Consider the following 11,066-nt stretch of genomic DNA (forward strand, 5'->3'; position numbering starts at 1 on the left):
CAGACTCTCTCAGACTCTCTGACTCCCTCAGACTCTCTCTGACTTCCTCAGACTCTCTCAGACTCTCTCAGACTCCCTCAGACTCCCTCAGACTCTCTCAGACTCCCTCAGACTCTCTCTGACTTCCTCAGACTCTCTCAGACTCACTCAGACTCCCTCAGACTCCCTCAGACTCCCTCAGACTCAGACTCTCTCAGACTCTCTCAGACTCTCTCTGACTCAGACTCTCTCAGACTCCCTCAGACTCAGACTCTCTCAGACTCTCTCAGACTCTCTCAGACTCCCTCAGACTCCCTCAGACTCTCTCAGACTCTCTCAGACTCCCTCAGACACCCTCAGACTCTCTCAGACTCCCTCAGACTCTCTCAGACTCAGACTCTCTCAGACTCCCTCAGACTCAGACTCCCTCAGACTCTCTCACACTCTCTCAGACTCTCTCAGACTCAGACTCTCTGACTCCCTCAGACTCTCAGACTCCCTCAGACTCTCAAACTCCCTCAGACTCTCTCAGACTCCCTCAGACTCCCTCAGACTCTCTCAGACTCTCGGACTCCCTCAGACTCCCTCAGACTCAGACTCCCTCAGACTCTCTCTGACTCCCTCAGACTCTTTCAGACTCAGACTCTCTCAGACTCTCTCAGACTCCCTCAGACTCAGACTCTCTCTGACTCCCTCAGACTAAGACTCTCTCAGACTCTCTCAGACTCCCTCAGACTCCCTCAGACTCTCTCAGACTCTCTCAGACTCAGACTCTCTCAGACTCAGACTCTCTCAGACTCAGACTCTCTCAGACTCATACTCTCTCAGACTCAGACTCTCTCAGACTCCCTCAGACTCAGACTCCCTCAGACTCTCTCAGACTCCCTCAGACTCTCTCAGACTCCCTCAGACTCTCTCAGACTCAGACTCTCTCAGACTCATACTCTCTCAGACTCAGGCTCTCTCAGACTCCCTCAGACTCAGGCTCTCTCAGACTCCCTCAGACTCAGACTCCCTCAGACTCTCTCAGACTCCCTCAGACTCAGACTCTCTCAGACTCCCTCAGACTCAGACTCTCTCAGACTCCCTCAGACTCTCAGACTCTCTCAGACTCCCTCAGACTCTCTCAGACTCCCTCAGACTCAGACTCCCTCAGACTCTCTCACACTCTCTCAGACTCTCTCAGACTCCCTCAGACTCAGACTCTCTCAGACTCCCTCAGACTCTCTCAGACTCTCTCAGACTCCCTCAGACTCTCTCAGACTCACTCAGACTCTCTCAGACTCCCTCAGACTCTCTCAGACTCAGACTGACTCAGACTGACTCAGACTCCCTCAGACTCTCTCAGACTCACTCAGACTCTCTCAGACTCCCTCAGACTCCCTCAGACTCTCTCAGACTCAGACTCCCTCAGACTCCCTCAGACTCTCTCAGACTCCCTCAGACTCTCTCAGACTCCCTCAGACTCCCTCAGTCTCAGACTCTCTCAGACTCCCTCAGACTCAGACTCTCTCAGACTCTCTCAGACTCTCTCAGACTCCCTCAGACTCACTCAGACTCTCGCAGACTCTCTCAGACTCTCTCAGACTCTCTCAGACTCTCTCAGACTCCCTCAGACTCCCTCAGACTCTCTCAGACTCACTCAGACTCTCTCAGACTCTCTCAGACTCTCTCAGACTCTCTCAGACTCCCTCAGACTCCCTCAGACTCCCTCAGACTCTCTCAGACTCCCTCTGACTCCCTCAGACTCTCTCTGACTCAGACTCTCTCAGACTCCCTCAGACTCAGACTCTCTCAGACTCACTCAGACTCTCTCAGACTCCCTCTGACTCAGACTCTCTCAGACTCCCTCAGACTCAGACTCTCTCAGACTCTCTCAGACTCCCTCAGACTCCCTCAGACTCCCTCAGACTCTCTCAGACTCCCTCAGACTCACTCAGACTCTCTCAGACTCTCTCAGACTCCCTCAGACTCTCTCAGACTCCCTCAGACTCAGACTCTCTCAGACTCACTCAGACTCACTCAGACTCCCTCAGACTCCCTCAGACTCAGACTCTCTCAGACTCTCTCAGACTCTCTCTGACTCAGACTCTCTCAGACTCTCTCAGACTCACTCAGACTCCCTCAGACTCCCTCAGACTCTCTCAGACTCTCTCAGACTCCATCTGACTCAGACTCTCTCAGACTCCCTCAGACTCCCTCAGACTCTCTCAGACTCTCTCTGACTCAGACTCTCTCAGACTCTCTCAGACTCCCTCAGACTCCCTCTGACTCAGACTCCCTCAGACTCTCTCAGACTCTCTCAGACTCCCTCTGACGCAGACTCTCTCAGACTCCCTCAGACTCCCTCTGACTCAGACTCTCTTAGACTCTCTCAGACTCCCTCAGACTCCCTCTGACTCAGACTCTCTCAGACTCTCTCAGACTCCTCTGACTCAGACTCCCTCAGACTCTCTCAGACTCCTCTGACTCAGACTCCCTCAGACTCTCTCAGACTCCCTCAGACTCTCTCAGACTCTCTCTGACTCAGACTCTCTCAGACTCTCTCAGACTCCCTCAGACTCCCTCTGACTCAGACTCCCTCAGACTCTCTCAGACTCCCTCAGACTCCCTCTGACTCAGACTCCCTCAGACTCTCTCAGACTCTCTCAGACTCCCTCTGACGCAGACTCCCTCAGACTCCCTCTGACTCAGACTCTCTCAGACTCTCTCAGACTCCCTCAGACTCCCTCAGACTCCCTCAGACTCCCTCAGACTCTCTCAGACTCCCTCAGACTCACTCAGACTCTCTCAGACTCTCTCAGACTCCCTCAGACTCTCTCAGACTCCCTCAGACTCAGACTCTCTCAGACTCACTCAGACTCACTCAGACTCCCTCAGACTCCCTCAGACTCAGACTCTCTCAGACTCTCTCAGACTCTCTCTGACTCAGACTCTCTCAGACTCCCTCAGACTCAGACTCTCTCAGACTCTCTCAGACTCACTCAGACTCCCTCAGACTCCCTCAGACTCTCTCAGACTCTCTCAGACTCCATCTGACTCAGACTCTCTCAGACTCCCTCAGACTCCCTCAGACTCTCTCAGACTCTCTCTGACTCAGACTCTCTCAGACTCTCTCAGACTCCCTCAGACTCCCTCTGACTCAGACTCCCTCAGACTCTCTCAGACTCTCTCAGACTCCCTCTGACGCAGACTCTCTCAGACTCCCTCAGACTCCCTCTGACTCAGACTCTCTCAGACTCTCTCAGACTCCCTCAGACTCCCTCTGACTCAGACTCTCTCAGACTCTCTCAGACTCCTCTGACTCAGACTCCCTCAGACTCTCTCAGACTCCTCTGACTCAGACTCCCTCAGACTCTCTCAGACTCCCTCAGACTCTCTCAGACTCTCTCAGACTCTCTCAGACTCTCTCTGACTCAGACTCTCTCAGACTCTCTCAGACTCCCTCAGACTCCCTCTGACTCAGACTCCCTCAGACTCTCTCAGACTCCTCTGACTCAGACTCCCTCAGACTCCCTCAGACTCTCTCAGACTCTTTCAGACTCCTCTGACTCAGACTCTCTCAGACTCTCTCAGACTCCCTCAGACTCCCTCTGACTCAGACTCTCTCAGACTCTTTCAGACTCCTCTGACTCAGACTCCCTCAGACGCTCCCTCCAGGAGAATTCCAGCTCTGAAACTGGCACAAGATGAAAGATCGAACTGTGGAACTGAAACCACGTTTTACTGAAGGATTCATCACAGTCATAACTCTGACCTTCAGAGGGGCTAAACAGGGCTAAACAGGGCTAAACGGGGCTTAACGGGGCTAAACCAGGACTAAACGGGGCTAAAGCGGGTCAAACCCGGGATTCATGTCTGTCCAGTCCACACATGTAGTACAAAGTACAGATTCTGTGTAAAAGTGAAAAGTACACACTGTAAAATGTACTTACGTTAAGTACAGACATCACAAAATGTCACAGTATTTTTACTTTAGTACTTTTCTTTCTGCCGCTGCTTATTACACACTTTATACAACAGACTCTTTGTCCCACGTTTGCTTTTGAAACACTTTAAAACTCACATGGTTCTGTTTTTACAGCTCACCTGGTCCAGATAAAACCAGACCAGGACCTGGACCAGACCAGACCAGATGAGGTCTAAACTGTGTCTCTGCTTTGATCTTCAGAGTCTGAAGTGATGGACGTGTCTCACATGGCTCTTATTCAATGTGTCTCCTGATTCAAGCCACGGAAATCCAAGTCTGGTCCGGTTCTAAGTCCTGGTTTAGTCCTGGTCTAAACCAGGTCTAAACCAGGTCTAAACCAGGTCTAAACCAGGACTAAACCAGGTCTAAACCAGGACTAAACCAGGTCTAAACCAGGTCTAAACCAGGTCTAAACCAGGTCTAAACCAGGTCTAAACCAGGACTAAACCAGGACTAAACCAAGACTAAACCAAGACTAAACCAGGACTAAACCAGGACTAAACCAGGACTAAACCAGGACTAAACCAAGACTAAACCAAGACTAAACCAAGACTAAACCAAGACTAAACCAGGACTAAACCAGGACTAAACCAGTCCCACATCTTTGTTTTATTTTGTGATTTATTCTTCCACATTTCCTTCTCTCTCTCTTTTGGCCGAGTGCATTTACAGAAGTATTCTCAGTAGTTCTTATATTTGTGTTGCCGTTGCCGTGGAGACGTAATGCCAGGGTTTGGAAAAAATGCGTGTGGCGCTGGATCTGTGGGCACGGTTTCCCCGCTCGCTCTGACGCAGTGAATCACACACTCTAAACACTTTAAACACTTTAAACACTTTAAACACTTTAAACGTTCACTTCAAAGAGACTTTTACTGTTTTATAACTTATTGTTTGTTGGTGTTGTTGTTTAACTGTGATGTATATAAAATAATAATAATAATATGTATAATAATATGTGGGTGTAATGCCTCATGCGTCCAGGAGGGTCCAGGTGCATCACCTGCCGCCCGGGCGGGGCCGACTCTCCTCGTGTGGTGCAGAAGAAGAGCCAGATCCAGTGACAATATCAGACTTTAATGTGCAGCGTGAGTCGAAGCAGGAAGTCGTCACGAGTAAATACAAAATACAAAAAATAGAATTCAGTTCAACATAAACAACAACAACGACGTCGACAGCAGTGGAACAAAAGCAGCACAAAAGAGCCACGTTTAAAAGAGCCACGTTTAAAAGAGCCGCGTTTAAAAGAGCCGCGTTTAAAAGAGCCGCGTTTAAACGAGCCGCGTTTAAACGAGCCGCGTTTAAAAGAGCCGCGTTTAAACGAGCCGCGTTTAAAAGAGCCGCGTTTAAACGAGCCGCGTTTAAACGAGCCGCGTTTAAAAGAGCCGCGTTTAAACGAGCCGCGTTTAAAAGAGCCGCGTTTAAAAGAGCCGCGTTTAAACGAGCCGCGTTTAAAAGAGCCGCGTTTAAAAGAGCCGCGTTTAAAAGAGCCGCGTTTAAACGAGCCGCGTTTAAACGAGCCGCCGCGTTTAAAAGAGCTGCCGCGTTTAAAACAGCCGCGTTTAAACGAGCCGCGTTTAAACGAGCCGCGTTTAAACGAGCCGCGTTTAAAAGAGCCGCGTTTAAACGAGCCGCGTTTAAAAGAGCCGCGTCTAAAAGAGCCGCGTTTAAAAGAGCCGCGTTTAAACGAGCCGCGTTTAAACGAGCCGCGTTTAAAAGAGCCGCCGCGTTTAAAAGAGCCGCCGCGTTTAAAAGAGCCGCGTTCAAACGAGCCGCGTTTAAACGAGCCGCGTTTAAAAGAGCCGCCGCGTTTAAAAGAGCCGCCGCGTTTAAAACAGCCGCGTTCAAACGAGCCGCCTTTAAAAGAGCCACGTTTAAAAGAGCCGCTTTTAAAAGAGCCACGTTTAAAAGAGCCGCCTTTAAAAGAGCCACGTTTAAAAGAGCCGCTTTTAAAAGAGCCACGTTTAAAAGAGCCGCCTTTAAAAGAGCCGCGTTTAAAAGAGCCGCTTTTAAAAGAGCCACATTTAAAAGAGCCGCGTTTAAAAGAGCCGCCTTTAAAAGCTTTGCGAGGTTTAAAAGCTTTACGAGGTTAGTAACAGTCCGTTATTAGCTCTTTTTGAACGTTGGATCCGGACGAGTTTCGGACAATTTACGACGGAAACAAAACATTGGAATAAGACGTAAAAAGTGTGTGATTTAGGAAGAGGAACTGTGCAACTTCAGCCTCATTTTCACAGAGTTTAGGACACGACGGCGTTTGAGTGGCAGGTGAAACGTGACAGGTACAGGAAAGTGAGCTGAAGTGTCCTTTATCTCCCCCTGTCGCAGAAACGCCGCTCGGTTTTTCCGTTTTTCGCCGTTTAAAGTTAATTTGAGAGAAAACGCTGACGATGTCAGTGCAGGAACTCTACTTTGAGCGGCTTTTTCCGTCTCCTGGAGCGCCCCCTGCTGTTCAGAGGCAAGTACTGCGCTCACACTGTCGTTTTGGGAGTTTTGTTGGAGTTTTGTTGGAGTTCTGTTGGATTTTTGTTGGATTTTTGTTGGATTTTTGTTGGAGTTTTGTTGGATTTTTGTTGAAGTTTTGTTGGAGTTTTGTTGGATTTTTGTTGGAGTTTTGTTGGAGTTTTGTTGGATTTTTGTTGAAGTTTTGTTGGAGTTTTGTTGGAGTTTTGATGGAGTTTTGTTGGAGTTTTGTTGGATTTTTGTTGAAGTTTTGTTGGAGTTTTGTTGGATCTTTGTTGGATTTTTGTTGGATTTTTGTTGGAGTTTTGTTGGAGTTTTGTTGGATCTTTGTTGGATTTTTGTTGGAGTTTTGTTGGAGTTTTGTTGGAGTTTTGTTGGAGTTTTGTTGAAGTTTTGTTGGATTTTTGTTGGATTTTTGTTGGATTTTTGTTGGATTTTTATTGGAGTTTTGTTGGAATTTTGTTGGAGTTTTGTTGGAGTTTTGTTGAAGTTTTGTTGGAGTTTTGTTGGAGTTTTGTTGGATTTTTGTTGAAGTTTTGTTGGAGTTTTGTTGAAGTTTTGTTGGATTTTTGTTGAAGTTTTGTTGGAGTTTTGTTGAAGTTTTGTTGGAGTTTTGTTGGAGTTTTGTTGGATTTTTATTGGATTTCTGTTCAGATTTTTGTTGGAGTTTTGTTGGAGTTTTGTTGGAGTTTTGTTGGAATTTTGTTGGATTTTTATTGGATTTCTGTTCAGATTTTTGTTGGAGTTTTGTTGGAATTTTGTTGGAGTTTTGTTGAAGTTTTGTTGGATTTTTGTTGGAGTTTTGTTGGAGTTTTGTTGGATTTTTATTGGATTTCTGTTCAGATTTTTGTTGGAGTTTTGATGTAAATGTAACGTCTTCAAACAGGAAGTATGACACTTGCTTATGTTGCTCGGTTAAAGCCTCACCGTGTAACATTTCAGCCGATAATCAGGCCGAACATTTGTCATTACGGGGTTTTTATTGGTCAAAAATACACGCTTCCTTGTGTCGCCGCTCCATAGACCTGACTCGTCTGGGCCAAGTTGTAGTTGTGTCATCTTATTTGTCTCCGTGCAGATGAAATGTTACGTAATGAGGCTTTAATCAAGCTAAAAAGTGTCGGAGAGTTGTTTTAAAAGCCAGAGTAAAGAACGTTTAGTGCTGAAGTTGCAGAGTTTCCTCTAAAGGAACAAATGTAGGACATTTTTAGTTATTTAATTGTAATTTCATCTAAATATTTGTACTAAACGTGACATTAGTGCTATCAAAAAACTACAAAAAAACATCTCCAGATTATTTCACTGGAAAGAGAATCTCAAACGACAAAAATAACGACTAAAAACACCTCTTTTTAATGATTTGGATATATTTTTAAATGGTCCAAAACAGAATATAAGTAAAATACAAAGTGTCAAACGAGCGCTGCGGGTGGCGAGCGCTGCAGATGGCGAGCGCTGCAGGTGGCGAGCGCTGCAGGTGGCGAGCGCTGCAGGTGGCGAGCGCTGCGGATGGCGAGCGCTGCAGGTGGCGAGCGCTGCAGGTGGCGAGCGCTGCAGGTGGCGAGCGCTGCAGGTGGCGAGCGCTGCAGGTGGCGAGCGGGTGCGAAGCGTTTTTAGTGCAGTTGAAGCCAGAGTTGAGCTGGTTTTGGAAAAGCCGCTTCACGGTGGACGCCGGGTCACGTTTGCCGTTCCCTCTCAAGGCCGTTCGGGTCAAATAAAAGACGTACGATTCACTTTTTAAAATTTTGAAAAAGATTTGAAAAACGCTAAACTTTGTGCCAGTTTTTGTTTCATGTGAATCACAGAGACATGAACCATAAACCAGGTCAAAACATCTGCATTTTGACGATTAAAATGCAAATTCTGCCGCAGAATTCCGACCTGTTCTCAAGCTCAAAGTTAAACTATGACACTTTAGACTTTTACCAACCAGATCTATGGGATGGGATTACCATGGTAACTGACGTAAACAAAGGACAATCACATTTGCAGCTCCGTTTCTTTGACGATGAGAGAGAAACCCGTTGACCGAGCTGCTCAGAACGTGACTTTCCGGTGTTTCCGCGCTGAAGTGTCCAGAGTCAAAACGACCTTGACTTCGACCTTTAAATCGTCCGACTTGACCTTGAAGGGAAAGGCAAACGTCCGTTGTTCCTTCGCGCGGTCTTTTCCTTTCACATTGGCTCGTGTTCGTCTAAAATGCGCTGGTCCCGAAAAATGAAAAAAATGCGCGAAAAGCGTTGGGACGAAAAAAACGTTTACTTCGGACGGCGGCGATGCAGGCGACGGGGCGGAGTCAGTTCAGTGTCAGACAGAAGCAGAGCAGAGACCGTAGGGGGGGCGGGGTCTGGGGAGGGCATCCGGGTCAAACGAGAGTCCAAACCTCGAGCAGACGAGGAGGGGAAAAGGTCGAGGGGGACATCAGGCGAAAACGGGCATCGAAACTCCAAAGAAGGGCAATTCTGGGAGATGTTTTTTAAACGCCGAGGCCTCCCGTTCAACCCAAACACGTGTCAGAACAGAGAGGGGGCGCTAGGGGGAGCTAGGGGGGTGCTACGGGGCGCTACGGGGCGCTAGGGGGCGGACAACCCAAAGATGTTGGAAGGCATCTGGGTTAAACTTAAGGAAGCAGTTTTGGGGCAGTTTTCAGGAGGACACTTGGGTCAAAACAGGACAGTTTTAGGGCAGTTTTCAGGAGGACACTTGGGTCAAAACAGGGCAGTTTTAGGGCAATTTTCAAGAGGACACTTGGGTCAAAACAGGGCAGTTTTAGGGCAGTTTTCAGGAGGACACTTGGGTCAAAACAGGGCAGTTTTAGGGCAGTTTTCAAGAGGACACTTGGGTCAAAACAGGGCAGTTTTAGGGCAGTTTTCAGGAGGACACTTGGGTCAAAACAGGGCAGTTTTAGGGCAGTTTTCAAGAGGACACTTGGGTCAAAACAGGGCAGTTTTAGGGCAGTTTTCAAGAGGACACTTGGGTCAAAACAGGGCAGTTTTAGGGCAGTTTTCAGGAGGACACTTGGGTCAAAACAAGGCAGTTTTCAGGAGGACACTTGGGTCAAACTTGGGTCAAAACAGGGCAGTTTTAGGGCAGTTTTTAGGAGGACACTTGGGTCAAAACAAGGCAGTTTTCAGGAGGACACTTGGGTCAAACTTGGGTCAAAACAGGGCAGTTTTAGGGCAGTTTTTAGGAGGACACTTGGGTCAAAACAAGGCAGTTTTCAGGAGGACACTTGGGTCAAACTTGGGTCAAAACAGGGCAGTTTTAGGGCAGTTTTTAGGAGGACACTTGGGTCAAAACAAGGCAGTTTTCAGGAGGACACTTGGGGTAAAAACAAGGCAGTTTTCAGGAGGACACTTGGGTCAGACTTGGGTCAAAACAAGGCAGTTTTGGGGCAGTTTTCAGGAGGACACTTGGGTCAAAACAGGCCTGACACCCGGGTTAAACACCAGCACCAACATGGGATGGATTCAGTTCAGACCAGGGCAGTTCCGGGGCCGTTTTCGGGAGGACATCTGGGTCAAATTCAGTTTGGAGCGATCAAACTTTCATGGTTTTGTGGAAGTCGCTCGGGTCAAACTCTGGTCACTCCGAGGCCGGCGGGGGACGGTCCTGATTCAGGCTTTGTTTGACCCTGGTCCAGTCCAAACGAGCGCCGCGGACAACCCACGACGCTGACCCCAAAAAACACAACAACAAAATACTACGCCGTCGTTTCTCTCCACCCTAAAAAACTCCTCCCACATTTTCTCTGCATATTTATTTTTAAAGGTGCACTACGTAACGTTTCTGCTTGAATGTTCCACAGTACGACATTAAATTGATCCGTTTAGCATTTTAAAGGACACACATTATGCGTTATTTGTGTTGTTGCTCTTCTGCCTGTTCTTTTTGGCATATTCAGAACATAAAATAAACATTTTAAAATCTCTCAGTCAGGCGTTCCCTCGTGTTAGCGCTCCATCTACTGGCGGCAGAGGGAATTACTACGGGAAAAGCCTTTAGGGACCTCCAGATCTCCACCTTTGACGTCACAAATCTGGAAAATGTTGTGTTTTTTCTGAGGCTCGGAGGAGGAGGACCTCGCAAACGGGATTAACGAACCAAACGAAGCGAAATACAACTCCAGCTGTGATTATGACGAGGAACAACGACGACGACGAGCTAAAAGAAGTCCAATTTGGCCTAACATGTGTCCTTTAACCGGGTTTTTTCTTTTGATTTTCTCGCTCAGACAGACCTCCACAGATCTGGCCTGTACCTCGGCTCGGTGACATCACTTTTTGGACGATTAATGAAGATAGGTTTGTTATCTTAAGTTCGGGAGCGGGACCACGCCCCTTCCTGCGGCTACACTACTTAATCATCCAGATCACACACACCGGTGGTCATGACTTCGTGCCCCTCCCACCCACCCTCTTTTTAATTGTTCTAATCATTCTAATTTATCTCGTAGACGGGGGTATCGAGGCCCATCGCAAGAAGCCCTAAAACGCCATCAACTCCTGTACATTTGTGTCATTCACGTTTCTCGCCCGCCAATGAACACTTTGCGTCGCAGCCGGGGGGGGGGCGTGGTCCTTGCTAGTGAATGCCGTACTGTGGAGCACCGTAGGGAAAAAAAGCACCGACAGAAAAGCCCGCCGTGACGTAGCGC

This window comes from Eucyclogobius newberryi, unplaced genomic scaffold (genome assembly GCF_026437365.1).
Source record: "Eucyclogobius newberryi isolate DKJ021-1_F unplaced genomic scaffold, fEucNew1.0.hap1 SCAF_7, whole genome shotgun sequence".
NCBI lineage: Eukaryota > Metazoa > Chordata > Actinopteri > Gobiiformes > Gobiidae > Eucyclogobius > Eucyclogobius newberryi.